Source organism: Marmota marmota, unplaced genomic scaffold (assembly GCF_001458135.2).
Source record: "Marmota marmota marmota unplaced genomic scaffold, marMar, whole genome shotgun sequence".
Lineage (NCBI taxonomy): Eukaryota > Metazoa > Chordata > Mammalia > Rodentia > Sciuridae > Marmota > Marmota marmota.
In genome coordinates, this window is record NW_026000142.1 from 12,727,595 (window position 1) to 12,750,781 (window position 23,187).

Genomic DNA, 23,187 nt, shown 5'->3' on the forward strand with positions numbered 1-23,187 from the left:
ATGTAGTGTTGATTTTGTATGCATGCATATTTTATAAACTAAACTATATAGGCTCCATCCTTAATTGTATTCCATAGTTCTTCATAATTCTTTTCCACTTTAAAGAAAATTGCTTTCGATGTGGTATACATTGGACATTGTCAGAGTATATATTGCAGGGTAAACCCAGACTGCTGCCTGTTTTGTAAATAAACTTTTATCAGAACATAGTCATGCATTAATATTTGTATATTTATGGTTTCTTTTGCTCTATAACAGCTGAGTTGGTTAGTTGCAACAGAGACCAGTTGGTCTGCTAAGCCTAAATGTTTAGTCTCTGGCCCTTTATAGGGAAAACTTTGCTAACTACTACTCCAGGAAAAGGGAGACCACCACAGAAATGCAAAACAACATAAGAAGTTTTGTCCTTTGAATCCTAAGGCATTCCTTATGTAAATTTCATGTTATGCGGACACTGACTTCAAAACCTATACCATGCATAGGCTTGGAAATCACAGCATCTAACCTGGTTAGCCCAAGCAGAGGAGCAAAAAGTAGTTTAAATTCATTGTATCTCAAGTTTTTCTTCAATATTGACTATGCAGTTTTCAGTTCTTCCAAATTATCTTTCATGTTATTGTCAGAATGATCTTTCCATATCTTCCTATTAAGTAGTTTTTTTATTATATTCAATGCATTTTTATAGTAGTCAATTGCTTCCCATGGCCCTTGGTTAAGAATAGATTCTTGTTTCCCATCATCTAAACAATTTCTTCCAATCTTTTTTTTTTTTTTTTCACTACTTCATGACATTTTTTCTGTCAGTCAGAATTATTTCACTCCTCATATATTATATCAGGGAGAATTGCCTTTTTCCCCATATAATAGAAAATCTGACCCTGATGGCTTAAGTGGATAAGGACTTTTTTTTCCTAACATAATAAGAAATTGAGAGGTGAGTGGCTTCTGGGTTGATTTAGTAAGTAACCATATCAAGGCTTGAATTCTTTTGATTGTCTAGGCATCTCCTTCATGGCCACAAGATGACTACTGTAGCACCTGCCACCGTATTCATATTCAAGGCAGGAAAAAAGAATAGGGAAAGAGTACTGTGAACCATAACTATCCCTTTTATCAAGAAAGCAAATGCTTTGCCAAAAGCTCCAAGTAGAATTCTTTTCATAGGACTTACCACCCAAAACTAAATCAAATGTCCACTCCTAGGTGCAAAGGAGGCTGGGAGGACATTTGCTAGATTTTGGATCTGAAATGTGCAATAAAGGCTCATGTGTTGAAGCCTTCGTCCCCAATGCAGCAAAATTCAGAGGTGGGGCTTTTGGGAAGTGATTGGATCATAAATGCTCTGATTTCATCAATGGATGAAACTACTGATGAGTTCACAATTGAATGGACTATTGGGAGGTGATCGGAATTGTAGGAGATATGGCCTCCCTTACTAAGGGTGTGCCCTAGAAGGGTATATCTTGTCTCTAGCACTATTTCTCCCCCTCTCTCTGCTTCCTGGCTGTCATGAGCTGATCAGCCACACTCTTCTGCCATGGTGTTCTGTCTCACCATAGGCCCAGAGAAATGGAGCTGGCCAACTATGACAGAACCTCTGAAACCATGAGCCAAAATAAATCTTTCCTCCTCCAAGACCTTTTCCTCTGTATTGTCACAGTGACACAAAGCTAACATACTCCTTGACTGAGCTCTACTCAGTACTTCCAATTAGAACTTGACTTTTGGACTTCCATGTTCTCCTTTTTATTGTCCTTTTTAACAAGAATTCTGCTAAGTCAGTTTAGCCAGCATTTCCCACCCTTCATATCAGATCATCCTTGGATATCTGATAAGTTCTTCATCCTCCACCATCCCCCAGGGGATGTCTGATCACCCTGGCCTTCCCTCATCAAAAATCCTGTTAGGTCAGTTTAGCCAGAATTCCCCCTCCCCCACATTTCCTCTTAGTAATTTTCTATCTACTGCTTCCCAAACTGCTCCTTAGTTATAAATGTTCCCTTATATTTGTTGGACTCAGAGTTGGGCCCAATGTCTCTCCTCTACTACAAGACACCCTTGCAAGGATCCCTTACCTATTATAACAGTATGTCCTTGAATCTGTTCTTCCTCACCATCTTCAACAAGCTCATGAATACTTTTTTTTTTCTTTTACAGGTAGAAACCTAATTTTAGAACAAGCTATCCCATAAACAAACATATTTTTAAAAGGATATTGAGAATCTGAAGCCAGAAGTTGTAGGACTATAGTTATAGATGATTTCACATTAAAGGAACTAAGCAGGCCAGAGGAAGAAATAAAAAGATATGTCCGACACAGAGCCCCCCTCCAGCCCTCCCTTGGCCTGGAGTAGATTCTTGCATTGAGAAATAAACCAAGTACCTTTTGAAGTTATGTCACATCAATCAGAGGTCTTTATATACTGATTAACTCTCTGCAAGAAGGATGAGCCACCTCCTTCTCTCAGCACAAAAGAAACCAGTTTTGCAGCTCATGAATTAACCCTTTAATTGCCAAATAAACTTTTCAGGATAATGAAAACAAAGAAATAAAGTGTTCTAAAGGAGTTGAGGGCAAAAATAAATAGTACTTACTTTCTGATTAAACCTTTGCTGGAAACTCTAAGATCATTATCTAATAATCTAAAATGACTGCTAAAAACTTACAAGTGGGAAAAAGATGTGAGAATTAGCAAACCGGGAGCATTCCTAAGGATGCAGTCAGTGGCAGTCTATCTCCATTTGAGAAGGGCAAAAAACTATAATTGATATGGATTCACAGGATCACTGCATGCTTGATGTTTGGGAGAACGGTCTGATTTTTCAGGTAGGATTTGCTAGAGCAATGCTTTTGTAATGTTCCAACAAATTGCCTTTGGAGTTTATTAAATTGTTAAAAACTTGATTCATTATATCTTATGAATCCTGAGATTCTATGTTTCCAACAATCACCCAGTTGATGTGTATGCTGCTGTCTAATGGACCATACACTGAAGTAATATGGTGCTAGAGGATGCTTAGCCTTAACCCAAAAATCTTAGCTCATGTTTGAAAGCAATGCTGTAACTTTCATTCTCCTTGAATACATGGGGTCTTTTCAATTATATTGTCTCTTCTACTCTGATCCCTATTTTTAGCTATATAAGATCAGGGATGGCCTTCCTGGGTGTGGACAGACACTAGATTACCTGTTGTTGGTGGACTGCATGTCCATTTTTTTTTTAAGGATTTTTAAACTAAACCCTTATGCAAATTAAACATATTAAACAGAGCAAATAGAAAGATTGGGAGGAGATTGTTCATTACATTAAAAAAATGCCCCTGTAAATTACAGAAAATGGAAATAAAAACATGAAAATCATCTATAATTAAAATCCACAAAATTACCACTCTTACAATTATTTTATTTATGCAAACCATACATTGTATTTGCCATACTCATTGGTATCCCTTTAAAAAATAATAAATACTATGAATGGTTAGTCACATTTCAATGCTCCTTTCTCATTATGATCTTGATAACTTTATAATATTAATTCACATGATTATTTTATAACTTGACCAGTCTCCTATTGCTGAACATTTATGTTATTTACAAATTTCTGTTATTTTTTAAAAAATTATTATGAACCTAAATTGTTGTGCATAACTTCAGATATTTCTTTAGAAAAATTCCCTGAAATAAATTTTGGGATTTAAAAAAAAATGCACCTAAAGACCTAGGGATATAGCTCAGTGGTAGAGCTCTTACCTAGCATGTATGAGGCCATTGGGTTTGATTACTATCATGAAAACAAACACAAACAAAGACAGAATCAAACAACACCCAAGCACATGAGCTTTCTTGCTTCTTTGGCATACGTAGAACATATTTTAGGCAAAAATACAAGAATAAATTTGCATGCAGGATCATATTTGTGGTGTTGCACAAGTAACCTACCCAGTTCTGCCACTTGGATTAGTGCCCAAACAGGGAGCAGTAATGATACCTTCCTTTTGTACACATAGTTACAAAGCACCGCCTCATGCATTATCCCTTTAATCCTTATAATAACCATCTGATGAAGGTGTTATTCTTACTTTACAGATGAAGAAACAGAAACTCAGAGGTTATATATATATCTAATTTCCCAGCTAATAGGTAGCAGCCTCGGACTTAAAACTACATTCTGGAGTCCACTTTTTTCTTCTAGCATCCTATGTGCTCTGCAGTGGTTCTCAGCCCTGGCTGCACATGGAGATCAGGGGAGAGCTTCTGGAATACTGATGCCTGGGTTCTACCCTCAGACATTCTGAGATCTTCAGCCTGAGCACTAGGTTATTTAAAAGCTTTCAGGTGGGTCTAAAGCAAAGGTTTTCAGCTTCAATACATTGATATTTGGGGACAGAAAACTCTTTTTTGAGGCTGTCCTCTGCATTGCAGTATATTCAGCAGCATCTCTGGCTTCTGCTCTCTAGATGTGGCAACAAACTGTCTCCAGACATTGCCAAATATTCCCTAGGGGTAAATCACCCAGTTGACAAACTTTGCTTAAGTATACTCAAAGCTGATAAATGGCATTATTGGCAGCAATTACTGGTTTATTTGTTCATTTCTTAATTTACCCCACTATGGCTAAAGAAGTAGAACAAGTCTTCATATTTTTCTTTTCCCAGTTTCATTAAAACTAGGAGCCAAATCTGACCCAGAGCTTTGAAATACTACATTTATTGGATAATGACTCTAAAAGAAGAGAGAAAGTTCTGTTCATTGATAGTTTGTTTGTTTTGTTTTAAATTCACTCAATTTTCTCCTTAGTGCTATTGTGCACTGATGTTTCCTGATTTTGCCTGGTAAGAATTGCTTGGAATGCTTGTTAGAAAAACAGATTCATAGGCCCAAGCCCAGAACAACTAAAACAAGATCTCCAGAGAGATGCCAGATAATTCAGATATTTAACGAGCGTCCCCAGGTAATTCTTGTCATCAGGGAAGTTTGGGAAAGCTGGGTAAGACGTGGGGAACATAGAGCTGAATATTATACAGTTCATCTCCTAAGGGAAACATGTAATCAAATACTTACAATTCATGATGTAAAGCAAAATTACAAAGTGTAGAAACCTATAATACAGCATACAGGAGAAAGTAATTAATCTTACTCTGGGTTGGGGAGGAACTGCTCGGAGAAAGGCATATGTAAGAGATGGTATCTGCCTTGGATTGGAAGCATAAATAGAACTAGCCAGGAGTACAAGTGTATAAGTACATTCCAGGTGGGGAAAAGTGACAATAGAAAAACTCCCTTGCTTTCAGTTTCTATTGCCTTGTGTAGCCATTCATGTAGTAGGTGCTCAAGCTATGGTCAACCACAAACCCACTGTTCATTCATTGTAGTGCTCTCTTGACAATGATTCTAAACCTTTAGCATTATCCTCAGATAGGCATGGAAGAAATTTGTCTGAGCCAGAAGGTTACTAATAGACTGACACTTTACATCTCATTTAAGCACTCCATACACCCAAATTAACTCTTAATTTTTCTCATAATTCATTTTTCTATTCTTATTGGATAGCTATAGATTTTTTAAAAAAGCATTCCCTAGCTCTTTGTAGAAGATGAATTATTATGTGCTTATTGTATGAGCATAAGAAGAGTCCTCATGTTATTGGTGTTAATGGAAATATGAACAGCATTTGCACGATGGAAGACTGATGATGACATTAGTATTGCTAGCCAACCTGAAAATCTGGGGACATTTTGAATGTTTGTCCTCCTCCTGAGGAAGCGTTCCAAGAAGCCTGATAAAAGAAGCTGGTTCCATAATTAAGAGACCAACTCAGATGTAATCTTCTTAGAGTGGAGATTACTACTCACTCACCATTTCCTTCATCCTTCTTTCTTATCTTTTCCCATAGCATTTATCATTCCCTGACATTATCTGTTTATTTTTTGTTTCTCTTTCCCCCAATAGATTGAAAATTCCCACAAGATCAGGAGCTGCTTTAGTCTTATTCACTGTTGAATCTCCAGTACCTTAAAAAAAGTCCTTCATACATAGTAGTCACTCAATAAATAACTGCTGAATCCTGAACAGATATATATGTTCATCTAGAATCCGTGTGTTCTCCTTGGCTTAACATGCTTGTCATTTGTTGCCAGTGTCTCTTTCTGGGCTGTCATTCATTAGGGCTTCATTCATCTTCTGAAGACTGTAGAGGAGAATCCATTTCCTCATCTTTTTCATTTCAAGTCAGTGGTATAACATCTTCAAATCTTCCTCTATCCACTCTCATTCCTCCTTATAAGGACTCTGTGGTTACTAGCAGCACATGGATATGCCATCAGACTCTCCCCATCACAACAGCTTTATTTTAGTCATAGCTGAAAAGTCTATTTTGCCATGTAAGTTAAAATATTCCCAGATTTTAGGGATTAGGATGTCGTATTAGTCTGTTTTCTGTTGATAATAACTCAATACCATGGACTTGATAAGCTAAGAAGAAAAGGGGCTTCTAAGCTTATACTGGCTCACAATTCTGGCCCAGGGTCATGGGGCTGCATATGGTGATGGCCTCTTGCCAAACAGTGTTCTGAGATGGTTCAGGATCTCACATGGCAAGAGACAAGGACCATGTGTATGTCCCCTTTGGTGTCTCTTCCTCTTCTTACAAAACTGAGAATTCAATCATGGGGACTCCATCCTGTTAACTTCAATCTTAATCATATCCCTAAAGGCCCCACCTCTGAACACCATAGTTGAATTTGATTTCTACCTTCTTGATACCTCACAAAAGGGATTAAACTTCAATATGGATTTTGAAGGGGACAAACCATATTCAAACTTCATTAAATGTAGATGTCTTTGGGGATATCATCCTTCCTACCAAATCCCAGGTACATAGGGCCCAGTAGGCCATGTCAGGATTGCATGGATCATCTCATTCAATTTCCTCAACATCCCAAGAGAGTGTTTACCTAATGCTTAAGATTAAGAAACTGAGGCTCAGAAAAGTTAAGTGTAACTAATTCAAGGTTACACAGCTTCCAAGTAGTAAAGCTGAGTTTCTGAACCAGATCATCTGATTTCAGAGCTTTAACACATGACCTTCCATCAAATCACATCAGCATGCTTGGCAAATTGAAGAGCAAACAGTGAACTGAATCTGACAATCCTAATTTAGAGGAGTGAGAATATCCTCCAGGGCAGAGAGAAAATATCAGTATCCTTCTGACTCAGAGTTATAATCAGTAACCACGTGGACATGACAGAATGCATAGGAGGGCAGCTCCTTGAGCCTTGCTCCTTAACAACTCCCCAGGTGACAATTAAAGGCTGCAACAGTTAGGATTTAACTAAAATTAAGGCAGGAAACTTTTTGTCCTTCAGGGTTGCTGTCAGTAAAATGGTAATACAAAGTTGCAAATGTGCTTTGTAATAATAAGAGAGATTTAGACTAACAGATTTTCAAAAAAAGAAAAACAGGACTTTGGGCCAACAGAAGGTACTCTGTATTAACAAAACATTACTTCATTATAATAAGTTCCTCTGATACATACATGCATATTTTCTAATTTTGGTTGACAAGCTTCTTTGAAAAGTACTGATTACCATGAGTGCCTTTATTATGCCTTACATATGTTTGTTCTCTTTCTATACCTTGGAGACTTTGCCATGTACATGATAAAAGATGGAGAGTCTTGGGATGATTTTGCATGTTGGGTCCACCTTAAGGAAAATGGCATAATAGTGTTTCTCTTACTAGATTCCCTGAGAGGTTCCTGGAAAGAATAAAATGTTTATGGAAGTTAATTAATCACAGAGAAGTCTTTTTCCTCTTCTCTGAACCCTGTGCCCATTGAGTGCATGCAATTGGGGGACAGAGTCAGGCCATGTGCTTGACATTGCTATATCAAACCAGCCACATGGACTATTAATAAATTGTATGTTTATAGAAGATTGGGCAATTTAAAAGCAGAGCTATGTGTTCCTTTTCAACCACCTTCTTGGTTGTTTAGAATAGAATTGTTAAGTGTGTGAGTTGATTATTTAGTTTCTAGTATTCCCGGCTCCCATTCACAGCTTTGAAAATTCCTTTGTGGCATCTACTTACTGTAGTCAGATTGAAAAGTTAAATGATATACATTAAGAAAAAAATGGGCTCTTGTGGCTGTTCATGCTTTTGTGTTCATGTCAAGAGTCGGGGACCCTAGGGGGACCTGCATTGTTGGTGTAGCTCTGTGCTTGCAGGAACAATACATAGTACAGAATGTTAAAATTAAAAAGGGTCCTCTATATCACAGCTCCCTGCTCTTCCATGCTGTGCTTCCCACATACTTCTGCACCCCCACCCCAATCCACATTCCTTCACACGTGCAGTAGTTTTGTGGAAGAGATCTATGCCACCTCATTGTGACCTTCAGCCTCTTATGTCTCTTTTCCCTCTCCCTATCTTGACGCTGGTGAGTGCTTTCTGAATACAGAGTTGTCACCAAGACAGTAGAAATGAATGACCAGGACAAATTGAGGTGCTATCTGAAAAATTTCTCACTAGGAAATTTTTGCCTGCAGCCTCTGCAAGGCAAAATTGTACAATGGAGCAGGAAAACGCCATAATGAGGGACCCAGAGGAAAATGGCCTTTTATGAAGTTGAAAGTAGAAAGATATCCAGGTGTGGATATTCCATATTTAAAGATATTTAATGGTGTAGTTATTTTAAGTACAGTGTCTCTATTGGTAGACACTAAGCATACCAGAACGTATTCCATGACTTCAGAGACTTACAGGACTCATGAAAAAGCCTTACCTAGTTATCTGACTTGGGAATTCAGTGAAGCCAAATCTACTGGGAGAGAGAAAAGACTGGGAATGGCAACCGAAAGCAGTAAGTTTGAACTTAAGCTTTTCTGCTTACAAAATTCATGAACCTGGGAAGCTTGTATACACTTTTGAACCTCTATGTCCATATAATAAAATGAGAGTAATAATGTTTCTTACCAGGCTGCTGCAAGGCATAGATGAAATCATGCATGCAATTACTGTGTGAGCTATAAAGTATTATTACACAAATACAGTTTGCCAATATTAAGGAAAACCAAAATTGATGCACTAATCTTGAAGTTATTCAGTCTTTCTGTTCTTTCTAAATATGGTAACATTTTTTTGTCAAAAGAGGTTTAGATATCTTGCAATAATTGGTGTCACTGGAAAGCACCTCATTTATCAGTATTATTTTCAACAGACTGATAATAATGTAAAATTTTAGCAGTGACACTAGGTATGAGCAAAACAACAACAACAAAAACCTCACTTGGAATAGTTGTAAAATATATAAGATTTCAAAACTCTGGGGGCTATTTTGGACAACTGACCAAGAAGAAAGTTTGCTTGAGGTTGAATTGGGATCTTCCTATCATAATTAGTTAGGCATTTTTTTTTGTCTAAAAATGACTGTTTCTTTACACAGAAGTTAATTTCTTTTAGACCAAGACAACCCAGTAATTTTCCATGGGTTGTAATTTAAATGTAGCACAAAATATGGCACATGGCATGAGTAATATGCTAACTCAAAATGTTTTATGCTGCATAATGATCTCTGCCAGGATGCATGCTACAAATTAAATTTCAATTTTTTCTTTGAATTATTTCTCTGTGAGCATAGACCTTCTTTTCTCCATTTATTCTTTCTTTCGTTTGTATATTTCTCTCTCCTCTTTGCTCTTCTTCCCTATCTCTCTTTTACATTCAGCTCTTTGTCTTCCCAAGACCAGGAAAAACTTAAAAGTTGTCACATCCAGCCAGATCTACTGCATTAACCAGTGTATGGGATCAACTTGATATATTTTGGTTGAATCACTTGTTCTTAAAATTCTGGTCTCCAATAATGAAGATTATCTAATAATGGACCTGGAACACTATAGGGTCATGTACTCTAAAGAGAGGGGCACATATGGACATGTTTGAGAAAAGAATAAGCATTTATGGTAAGAAAAAATGGGGCCAGAGCAGTTTTTCATTTGAAGCACTAAGTTGAATGATAAAGGACAGAAATATTGTTTGACATATTAGAAATGCTGGCATTGTAAATCAGTTGAGTAACCTTTGATGAGAATTAAAATGCTACACGTAGCCCTAATTGAATCCTTTTCATTTTCTCTTCTTGGTTTGATAAATCTGTGTGAAGAGAGAGGCATATGTACCCTACATCTTTACCCTTAACATGATTGTGATTTTCTGAGTTTTCCCATTAATTAGAGTGATTTTCTCCACATGCTCAAATTGTTTGAGTATGAATAAGAGAAATGTCTTAATAATATGATTTATTGCAAGAGCACAAAATGTTCAGGAATAGTTAGAAAAGACCTTTTGTATTTTTTTTTTCTGTTTTCATGACCAAGCTTTCAGAAGAATAGATGTGAATATTTCAAATTAGTTTTAGGAAACCTCGGTGGCATTTCAGTTGCTTCTGCATTTTCAGTTCCTGAAACAATATATGCTATCTGTCCTCCAAATACATATAACTGGAGTATAAATTTGATTTTTATATTGCTTAGGACCCAGACTTAACATCTAAGGATTTTTATATTCTTCTCATATCCTTGAATTCAGTTTTTAAAAAATTGGATTTAATCAGGCTTGGAAAGAAACAAAGTATCATCTTTACCTAGATCTATATCTTCCTTTTTTGTTGCTTGCCATAAAAAAACACCTTTTTTTAACTTGCTATGAAGAATAGTATCAACTAGGTTGTCACTTGAGAATCCTTCCATCTTTACTGAATCTCTCATAAATAGCACACATATACGGAGATTTTAGTAGAGAATATTTATTTGATTTTAGTTAAAATAGAAGCATATTCCATTGTTTATAATGAAATCTTTTTGAAATGACTAATAGAATGCATAAGTTAATGTAGACAAGTGTTAATTTAAATATTAAGCTCACAGAGAATATTTAAAAAATCACATAGACCTTTATTTAATACAAAAATCTGTGTTTTTGTTGAGTTGGCCATATAGTATATGTCATATATTGGGCAAATAAATGTATTGCTACATCAAATTTTGGGCATATTTTCCTAGCGTATACTGATTACGCCAAGGGCTAAGAACTATAGCTTAGGTGGTTTTGGGTACTAGGCAAATGATTTACTGCAATGGTTTTCTGATTATTGCTTGATGAGGGGCTCTGCCTAAACTCCATGCTTCCATCTTTCAGCTGCATCCCTGTTTTCTCCCTGATTCTAGAAATTATAGGTTTGCTCTTCTCTCTTTTGTTCCTGTTGTCTCTTTCTGGTACCTGCCATAACTCATTCCGTATTGGCTCAAGGTTGCCTCACGAACATGAAACTACTGACTTGACCCCAAAGTGGCCTTCACCATGGTTTCTGTCCTGTCTCTGAACTGCAAGCACCTCTGCTTCAGGAATAAGACTAGAACTGAGCTGGGTGGAGCAGCAGCAGCAGCAGTAGCAGCAGCCATAGAAATACAAATATATATATGAGAAGCCTTTCCTTTAGAAGTTTTGTGGCTTGTCTCATATCTTTTTAGTACCTCACCCCCAGAGTTAGACCAGAGTCACCACACTCATTAAAAATGCTCCATTAAAGAGTAACCCTCAATCAAAAGCAAGTTCGTCATGCATTGACAAGGTCATGATGGATACTGTGTTACATAAAGAGTTTATGAGCTCCAGATAAAATACATCTGCTTCCTTTTGAATTCAGAGAGACTCCACCATTCAAATACTTGTTTGTTGGGCAAATAGATGCTTTTGTTTTCACAAAAAATGAGACTTTAAAATGCTACAGATATTAGGCAAAAACTATCATTTAGAAGTCTCTGTATTTTTAACATATATTTAACATCAGGCTGAGGCACCCATTATTTTTTCCATGACATTGATGATTTTCAAGTTGAGCTTGTCTATTAGTTTTTTTTTTTAAAGTTATACAATGAATGGATAAAGCTTGACCTAATTGATAGCTGTTTATTTATTCCATGCCTTCAATCCCTCCCTGTTTATTTACTTTTCTTTCTTTTTTGTTTTTTCCAAAATATCTTTCTCATTCTTTGGCCCCCCCCATCAGTCAAGTTTCTGCAGCTGCTCCCACCTTCACATCCTGTCTTAGTCCCTCATTAAAACCTTTCTCCAGACAGCCAACAATGGTCTCCCAGATGATATCCTTCAGGTAATTTTCAAGCTTGCTTTATTTTTCCTGAATACTTTTGGGATTCCATTTTATTTCCTCTTCTCTCCTTACACTACATTTTCCTTGCATGTTTTCATGCATGTCTGTAACATCAAACATCACCTAAATATCTTTGACTCCCACATTTGATAGATGTGGTCCAGACCACAACTTTCATTTCTATTTGCTTATCTCTGCTTAAATAACCCAGAGTGATAGTGTCTCAGCCAGAATTCATCATTTTTTACATTAATCCTGCCCCTATTAATCCTCTTTTGATTTTCTTATCTTATAAGGGACACTTAAGCCAACTGCCCAAGCCAGAAATTTACAATTTCTCCTTTAAAGCCCATATCTTGTCAGACCCTATCTTCCATTGATCCTGCCTCCTGAATAATTTTTATTTCAGCTTTACATGTCCATTTCCACACTCACTTGTATGGTTCATGTCCATGAAAATGGCATAATTTGCATGTCTCTTGTAATTGTCCATTTTCTGATTTCTCCACTTTTAGCCCTATCTCACTATCCTTCTTGAAACTGCTGAAGCAACATTTCAAGTGTAAAAATCAGCACTTTCTTGGCATGCACAAGGACCTTCATTGTGTTTGCAGCAACACACACACACACACACACACACACACACACAAAGATCAAGTGTAAAAATCACCAGTCCCAAATCCTATAAGAGCCTACGATTTCCTTCAGGTACGATCTAGTGTGTTTTGCTTGACAAAACCTTCCATGATCAGGACCCTGTCCAGCTTCCACTCCCACCTGCTCTTGTTCCTTCGGTGCCTCTCCCCATTTAACAGCTTACATTCTGGGAATACTAAACAACTTCTAGTTCCCTAAACACCCCATGATTTGTATGCTGTTAGGTTGGATACATGCTGTTCCTTGCCTGGCATGCCTGCCACATTTTTCTGCTCATTTTTCAAGGCTCAGTTAGGCATCATCTATATGTGAAGCTTTCCCTGGTACATAAGCTTCCAATGTACAAAGCTCTTACTTTCATTGTAGTAGAGAACCCTTTCTGTTTGCCTTTCTTTCCTTTTTCCTTTCGTGCCAGGGATTGAACCCAGGGGCACCTAACTACTTAGTCACATCCCCAGCCATTTTTATTTTTTTATTTTGAGATAGAGTTTTCATTAAATTGCTGAGGCTGTCTTTGAACCCATGATCTTCCTGCCTCAGCCTCTAAAGATGCGGGGATCACATGTGTGTGCCAATCTACCCAGCATTTGCCCGTCTTTCTATGAGTTTGTGATATTCTTGGAGATGCTGTTTTTCCAACTATGTGTCTGTATTACACACAAGTTTCTAACATATAATAAGAACTCAGTAAACATTTGCTAAATTGATTAAAAACTTGAATGAATATATGAGTAAATTTGTTAAAACAGTCAAAGGCTTTAAAGCTATACGATGTCAAAAATACTTGCATGCATCTTTTTCTGTTTCTTCCTATCTTCCTTCTGTACAGACACATCATTAATTAAATTCTGGATACATGACAAGCCTTATAGAGTATGATTATATTCATATCTAAGACAAAGATAAAAATATTTGCATATAAATGAGACAATGCCTGGCCTCAGAGAAGTGCTTTCTCTCAATACTCCAAATAACTTCCATTACCTGTTGGGAAATAAATGAAAATGAGTCCACAGCAGTAATGGGTTTTCAGGTCAATTTTCCAAGCAAGAGCTCATTTCTAGTTGAAAGTAAATATGCTTGCATAGCTCGTGAAATTAGCAATTGCATATGTGTACACATACACTGAGGATGAGTGCACATCTCATTCAGGATCTATAAAGTTTGAAATGAGCCCCGAGTAAAAGTAAGACATCTGTAGCTCCACAAATTCCATTTGCTCAAATTAACAAGCAAATTCTTAAGTTCCTAAATGATTTGAGTTATAAAGATACTTCATATTTGAAGCATTTGCTCTTGTTTCTAAAGAGAAAAATACTTTTTAATTCCATAAATTGAAGCATGAGGCAATAAAGCAGAAAAATGCCCTCATCCTTTTGGTGAGTTCAATTCTGTCTCTTCCCTTCTTCCTTCATTCCCTTATTAGTCTTTTAAATTACCTTCTGAAGTTGCAGGTGGCAGAATGTGAGGACTTACTATGTGCCAGGCTCAAGGCTAAATATAGTAATTTGAATAGAATTGAATCCTTTTTCCAGCCCGGTGAAATGGATAATATTATTATCATTTCCAAGAAACAGAAAAGGAAACTGATGAGGCAGAAGATAAATCATGCAGCTTGTAGTTGGTATAGTCAGGGCTTGAGCCCAGGCCTGATTCCAAAACTTTGCCTGTAATTCTTCTGATCCATAGCATGAGTATATGAGAGAAAATGACTCTTAACTCCTTTCAAACCTCCTCACATTCTGCTTAACAAGAATTCCATGTGCTCCATTATTATTCCATTGCCTTTTATGTGTACTTTATAAAGGTTTACAACTAGCAATGCTGATTATAGTTTGTGAGACTTAATAACTGGTTCATGTGCCAAAGAAAACGAAGCACAAAAAAAGCAGAGCTTTCTACTTCCTGATCACATTATTAAGAAAGAAAAGAAAATGAATTCCAAGGAAATGAAGAAATTTCAGGTAAATGCACATTGGCAAAAATTTTCTCACCAGATAAACTGGTAGGCATTTCAGAATTTGTAGATGCTTTGTGGTCTCTGTTGGAATTCAACTCTGCTGTTTTAGCATGGAAGCATTCGTAGACAATATAAATATAAACAAATGAGTATATCTATGTTCCAATAAAACTTTATTTAGAAAAAAAAAGGTGGAGGGCCTGATTTGATCCGTTGGTGATAGTTTGTTGACCTCTGCTTTAAAGCATTCAGATATATTCCTTACGTTTCGTTAGCAATCTATGTGTATGGAATTGTCTAAATGATTATCAGAATGTAGATAAACTATAGAATACCAAGAGCATTGTAGTATCAAGACTATTTTTGTGCTACATAGCAATAACCCCACTATTTGAACTAGATGTTAGAAGAGTTCAAAAGGAGTTGATTTATTTAAACTCTACAAGCAGTCTGCTAATTTATGGCATCAAACTGTGAAGGCTTAGAAAAGCTTTTGACAGCTATGGAACTGTGTTCATACAATCTGGAATTGCAATCTTAGTTGGGAAGATTTAGATTCAGACTCAAATACAGATAATGCAAACATGGGCACTATAAATCTGTGCAGTGAAACCAACAAGCAAAACCAGGCAATACTTTATTGTCCAAACTGAAAAAAAAAGTGCAATTTTTTTAGCCCAAAATATTAAAAACAAGGGAAATTGTAGTCCTATATACCAGTTTCAATTTCATGGCTTTTTATAAAGTTTTGCTTCATATGAAAAATGGCAAACCAATTTTAAGATGTTGTTAGTTATTTTTAGATAGATGTCCAACAGCAGAATTATATGGAAATGAAGGCTTTGAGTTGGCAATTGTTCTCTCACTTCTTAGATGCATGTGCAACTTCTTAAATCTCTCTGTACACTTTATGTCACAGGCCTGGTAACTTCTCAATAAATGTTTGCAAAAATGATATGTCTCTTTCCCTTGATTTCTTCCTCCTTAATAAGTGGTTTTGTTTTGGTAAAACTAAAAAGGGAAACTGAATCTGGATGTTGAATTCTGACATTAACTTGAATACTAAGTCAAAAGGCTTTAGCCAGTTGTGGTGGCACACTTCCCAGCAACTTGGAAGGCTACGACTGGAAGGATCACAAGTTCAAGGCCAGCCTGGGCAACATAGTCTAAAAATAAAATTTTTAAAAAGATTGGATATGTTGCTCTGTAGTAGAGCACCCCTCGGTTCACACACACACACACACACACACACACAACTTAGCTATTTCAAATAAACAATCCTATAGATCATAGACAGCTTTCTCATGCTATCATTTGTTCCCAGTTAGTCTTTTTCTCTAGTCTTTCTCTGGAGGAAAAAAAAAAGAAATTCTCTCTTCTTATGGCATTTTGGTATCATTAAAAATAATTTGTATATTAACCTACCAAATTTGTATTCTGTTTAAAGGAAACATGTTGTATGCATGTGTGTGTGTGTGTATGGAGAGAGAGAGAGAGAGAGAGAGAGAGAGAGAGAGAGAGAGAGAGAGATACTGAGTTTCCTGGCTCACATTTGGATTTTACTAGGTGATGCAATATATTGTTTTAACAATCATACCAATTTACCCTCAGCAGTTGAAGAGAATTTTTCTGGCTCTGTGTCCTAACATTTGATTGATTAAATTTTAAAGTATGTTTTCAAGAGTATGGGTTGGAAATGGATTCTCATTGTAGTTTTAATTTGCATTTCTCTTATTCCTTAATTGGATATATATATATGTATGTCATATATAATGCAAATGTCATATATTACATCATTTAAAATGTTTTATATGAGATATTTACATTTCTTCTGAGGAGATAAACCCATAAAAATCTTTTTGCTATTTTTTCTCCAGTTGATTACTTGTCTTTTACTTACTGTTCTATTGAGAATTTTAAATATATATATATATATATATATATATATATCTTATGGATTACAATCTTTTTCAGATTATAGATATTGAAAATATCTTCCATAGTTTATGACTTGTGTCTTCACTCTCTTTGTTGGTGTCCTTTGATGAATTGAGTTCTTAATTATGAGGCTGTCAAATTTTTCAATCATTTTTCTTTTGATTTATTCTTCTTTATAAATCTAAATACTTACACATTTTTGGTATCATTAGAAATCTTTCCCTGCCTTAAGTTAATAAAATTATTTTTAATAGTATTTTGAAAGTTTTACCATCTTGATATTTGTATCTAGGTGTTTAACCCACCCTGAATTGATTCTTATTTATAGTATGAAAGGATGATTTAATTTCATTTTTCCATTTGGATAATGTGTTGTTCCTGTCTTATAATACTAAATAATCAGTTGTTACCACTGATGTGCTAAGCCTGCTCTGTCACAAATGGAGGGCTTATGTCTTAGGTTTATTTCTAGCCTTTCTATTCTTTTACAACGATGGTGCAATATCATAGTAACAATTACTACTCTTCGTACTGAGGCTTTATATGATGGGTAAATTTAATGATCCTTCCCTATATCCAAAAGGTAAGTCTTCCCACCTTGTTCCATTTTTCTTGCCTAGGAGTACTTAGCTATTCTTCATCCTTTGCTCTTTTAAATACATGTTTAAAAAAGCTTACCAGTTTTCAGAATAGTCCTAAAGAGATTTGGATAAGAATTCTATTGCATGTAAATTTCAGAACAAGCAACACCTTGAGGATGTCCTCTTTCTATTCAGGAGGACGGTATCCATAGCTCTGTTCATATATTTTATATTTTTCAGTAAATATTTACTATTTTTCCTCAGAAGGGAATTTCTTTCTCTTATAATTCTGACTACACTGTTTTCCTTATATACCTAATATTTTGTTGCTATTGTAAGTGATATATTTTGAAAAATTACAATTTTCTTACTAATTGCTAATGATGTATCAGAAATGTATTTGACTTTTATACTTTCACTTTTATTTATCAAACATAATTTTAATTGTAATATAGCCCTAATTACGTTTGGATTTTCATTATTGTCACACACTTTTCACTTATTACATATTTATTTCATTTTTAAATTTTTGTCTGACAAAACTTCCAGTGTGAAGTTGACTAAATGGGGTGATAGTGATCTTCCATTATTTTTCCTGCTCTGAGAGAAATTATTTTGACCTAGTATGATTTTTGTGATATGCTTTTGTATATGTCCTTTCTTAAATCAATGTAATCCTATTCTATTTCCAGTTTGCAAAAGCAAAACAATTATTTTAAGGTTTTCTGAATTTTAGTAAATTTTTTTCTGCATCTATTAGATGAACACATGGCTAATCTTCTCTAAGGTATAAATATGATGAATTACCTTGATTGATGCTTTTGAATTTTAATTTAAACATTTTAAATTTATATATAGTAAGTGATGCACTTTTTGATTTATGCAATTTATATATAGTAAAATTCCATTTTTTTGTGTGTGTGTTGGCCAATGAATTTTGACAAATACATCAAATCCACCATCACAGTGAAGATACAAATTACAATTCTCCCCACACAGCCACTTCATACCCCTCATCCTTGTGATAACTCTTTATAGTCAAATTGATCTCACCCTTATTCCCTGGAAACTACCAATATGCACTCTGTCCCGATAGGTCTGCCTTTACCAAAATCTCATAAATGAAATCTGACAATGTCTAGCCTGCTGAGTCTGACTTTTTTGTTGTTGTTTAGCATAATGCATTTAGGGTTCATCCACATTCTTGCATGTATCAATAAATTGTTTCTTTTTATTGCTGAGTTACATGCCACTGTATGAATGTAACAGTTTATCTATCTATTTATTTATTTATTATGAAGGGCATTTTGTGTTTTTCTCCAGTTCCTGACAATTACATAAGAAGCTGCTAATGTATGGGTTTTAAAGTGAACATTGGTTTTCATTTTACCTGGGTCAATATCCAGCAGTGGGATTTCTGAGTTGAACATAAGGGGCAATGCTGACTCCATAAACAAGTTGGGAAGCCTTTTCTCCTTTCTGTTCTTTAGAAGTTGTTTGTGGAGCTGATAGTCTTTGAATTTTAGTAGAATTCACCAGGAACACAATCTGGATCTGAATTATTTATTTTTGTTTTTTGTAAGATTGTCAACTAGGAATAAATTTCGTTAAGAGATACAGGACTATTTATTTTTGCTGGTGTTGGAGATGAAACCCAGAACTCTTGTGTGAGTGTAGTGCTCTTCTACTAAGCTACATCTCTAGTCCAGTATCATTATATATCATAGACAGCATATACTTGATCTTTTTTTTTTTAATTCTCTAGTATGACAGTCTTTGTCTTCTATTTAGTGTGGACATGCCATTTACATTGAATGCAATTATCAATAAGCTGAGCTTAGATCTACCTCTTTTTATTTTTTAATTAGTTAATTAATTAATTAATTTTTGGTACTGGGAATTGAACCCAGTGGCACTTTACCACTAAACTACATCCCCAGCCTTTTTTTTTTTTTTTTTTTTTTTTTTTTTTGAGACAAATCGCTTAGGGCTTTACTAAGTTGCTAAGGCTGGTCTTGAACTCCTGAGCCTCCTATCTCAGCCTTCCTTGTTGTTGGGATTATAGGCATATACCACTGTTCCTGGTTTATTTTTGAATTTCTCACCATATTTTATCTCTTTTTAAAAAATAAATGTTTATTTCCTATGTATTCTTTTTCTTCTACTCCCCATGTCTGCATTCTTTTGTACTATGAGAATATATTATTTATTTATTTATTTATTTATTTATTTATTTATTTATACTATTCCAGTGTAACTTACCCACTGTATTTTGACTACATTTCTTTGTGTTTATTTACTGGTTGTTCCAGGGATTTTAATACAAATACTTATCTTTTCTCTGTCTGTGCAGAGTCAATATTTTGTTATTTCAGTAAAACATAGAAGGCCTTTTTATTCTGTTTCTTTAAGTTATAGTTTTTACAAATACTATATCTGTATATATTGAAATTCCTCCAGGTGATCTTGTAATATTTGATCTAAACAGTTTGAACTGTTTCAAACAACATAAGAAAAATGTAGTCTATTATATTTATCCCAGATATTTACTATTTCAATTACTCTTCTCTTGTTTCTTTTTTTGGGGGGAGGGGAGGGTATGCATGTACCGGAGATTGAACTCAGGGGCACTTGACCACTGAGCCACATCTCAGCCATATTTTGTATTTTATTTAGAGACAGGGTCTCACTGAGTTGCTTAGTGCCTCACTGTTGCTGAGGCTGGCTTTGAACTCGCAATCCTCCTTCCTCAGCCTCCTGAGTTACTGGGATTACAGGCGTTTGCCACTGCACCCAGCTTCTTCTCTTGTTTCTAAAGAAACAACTTTCCTCATCATTTCATCTTAAGTCTGAAGAATATTATGATAATATTTTTATTAATAATTTTTCTTAAAATTATTAAAAGTTATGATCACACTTCCCTTCCAGCATTACTACTTTTACTTTACTTATGTTCTCTTCAAAATTTTTCCTTTTGTGCCAGCTCAGAGATGCTTGTCAATGACATATTCTTAAATAGTTTATGCAGAACTTTGGTTCTTTCAGTTCAGAGGGCTGAAGGGCATCTAGTCTGTCAATCTGCCAGGAATAGAGTTTATGGGTTTTTTAAAAATTTCATGTTGTCTTGCCTTCTATTTTTATTTGCCTTCTGTTTATTGTGTTAAGGAATAAAATATGACAAGCATTTTGTATATATATGATAGAAATATTTCATATTTGTACAATAATCTATAGCTTATAAGTAACTTTCATATTCTTCCCATGTGTATGTGTGAGGAATGCAAGGCAAAAATTATCATCTCTATTTTGGAGAGGGGGAAATAAACTAACAGAGGTTTACTTAAATTGCCCAAAGTATAAACAAGGTGAAAGAACTATTGTTCCATTTGCTTCTTCTCAGCCATGTTGCAGTCAGGGTGAACAAATAGAAATTACATCCTATGGCAGAATCAGGCAAATTCAAGTTGAGGGAGCTTCTTGATATTGGAGCTTCTGATTTACAGATCTGCATCAGCTTCTTGTTCTACTGCTAATTGAACATTCATTCAGTAAGGAATATTGGAGAGTCTTGACTATGAAAGAATTATCTCTTATTTAGCTTGCTAGTCTCATATAGGAGTTTCTTTGTTCAGGCGTCCTGATAATTGTGTTCAAAACCTTGAAGACTTTAGAGAAGAAGAATTAGATTTGCAGAGATTGCTTTTGATCCTGAAATACCAATCAGTGAATGATGCTGGCTTTACTTCAAGGCTGCTTTTTGGTTGATACTCATGTTCAAAATAAGATATGTAAGTCATTATTCTAATATTTTTTCATAAAATGGATATTACTATCTTTTCCTATTTCTGATAATTCTACTATACTAACCTATTTTTAAATCGAATAATGTATACACATTTTTTTTCTTTAAAAAATTCAATATAATACCCAAGCAAAGGAAAAATAGTATTATTAAGCAGATCCAATGATCTCTTATTGATTTAATGATAGTGTCATTTTTTCCAACATATTCAAAAAATATGTTTTAATGTCTTGAAGAGTCAGTTTAATAGGTGCAGGTCCATATTTTATTTGCTACTAATTTATCATGTGTTATGAGACTTTGGAATATAACTGAATGAATGGCAATAGTATATATCATTTAAAAATAGATTTGGTTAAAATTTTTATTTCCAAATTTAATTAGTCCTTGCATGTATTCCATAAGTTGATTTTCTTAATGATGCCTAGAAATTGTCCAGTGGATCTTTTTAGTTATACATGGCTATAGAATGTATTTTAACATATCCTATATACATGGAGTTTAACTTTCCATTTTTGTGGTTGTACATGATGTGTGGATTTACCAGTGTAACTGGTTGTGTATTCATATATGAATATAGGAAAATTATGTCCAATTCATTCTATTGTCTTTTCTATTCTCAGCCCCCCTTTCTTGCCCCCCACTCTGCCCTGTCCAATCTGGCAAACCTCCCTTCCTCCTCCCCACCTATTGAGTCAGCATCTGCATATCAGAGAGAACATTTGGCATTTGTTTTGGGGGGGATTAGCTTATTTCACTTAGCATGATAGTCTTCAGTTCCATACATTTACTGGCAAATGCCATAATTTCATTCTTCTTTGTGGCTGAGTAATATTCTGTTGTGTATAGGTACCACATTTTCTTTATCCATTCATCTGTTGAAGGGCACCTAGGCTGGTTCCATAGTTTAGCTATTGTAAATTGAACTGCTATAAACATTAATGTGGCCACAACACTATAGTATGTTGAGTTTAAGTCCTCTGGGTATATGGAAGGAGTGGAATAACTGGGTCAAATGGTGGTTCCATTCCAAGTTTTCTGTGGAATTTCCATATTACTTTCCAGAGTGGTTACACCAATTTCAGTCTCACCAGCACTGTATGTGTTATGTGTTTACCTTTTCTCCCACATCTTCACCAACATTTATTGTTGCTTATATTCTTGATAATTGCCACTCTGACTGGGGTGAGACAGAATATCAATGTAGTTTTAATTTGGATTTCTCTAATTGCTAGTGATATTGAACATTTGTTCATATACTTGTTGACTGATCATATTTCTTCTGGGAAGTGTCTGTTCAGCTCCTTAGCCCATTTATTGATTGGGTTCTTTGTTTATTTAATGTTACGTTTTGGGGTTCTTTATATATCCTGAAGATTAATGCTCTGAAGTGTAGGTGGCAAAGATTTTCTCCCATTCTGTGGGCTCTTTCTTCACATTCTTGAGTTTTTCCTTTGCTGTGATGAAGCTTTTAAATTTGACATATCCTATTTATTGATTCTTGGTTTTACTACTTGTGCTTTAGGAGTCTTGTTGAGGAATTTAGTTCCCAAACTAACATGATGGAAAGTTGAGTCTACTTTTTCTTCTAGTAGGCACAGGGTCTCTGGTCTAATGCCTAGGTCCTTGATCCACTTTGAGTTGATTTTTGTGCAGGGTAAGAGATAGGGGCCTAATTTCATTTTGTTATATATGGATTTCCAGTTTTCCTAGCACAATTTGTTGAAGAGTCTATCTTTTCTTCAATGTGTGTTTATGGTGCCTTTTTCTAGAATGAGATAACTATATTCATGTGGGTTTGTCTCTGTGTCTTCTATTCTGTATAATTGGTCTTCATGTCTGTTTTCGTACCAGTGCCATGCCATTTTTGTTACTATAGATCTGTGTTGTAACTTAAAGTCTGGTATTGTGAGGCCTCCTGCTTCACTTTTCTTGCTGAGGATTGCTTTAACTATTTTTAGCCTCTTATTTTTTTCTGTGGATCTTGACCCAGCTCTGTGTAGCTTAGTGCCTAATATACAATTATACTATTCTATTGTTGTAAATCATTCTTCAAATTCCTTATTTTAACACATTTCAGC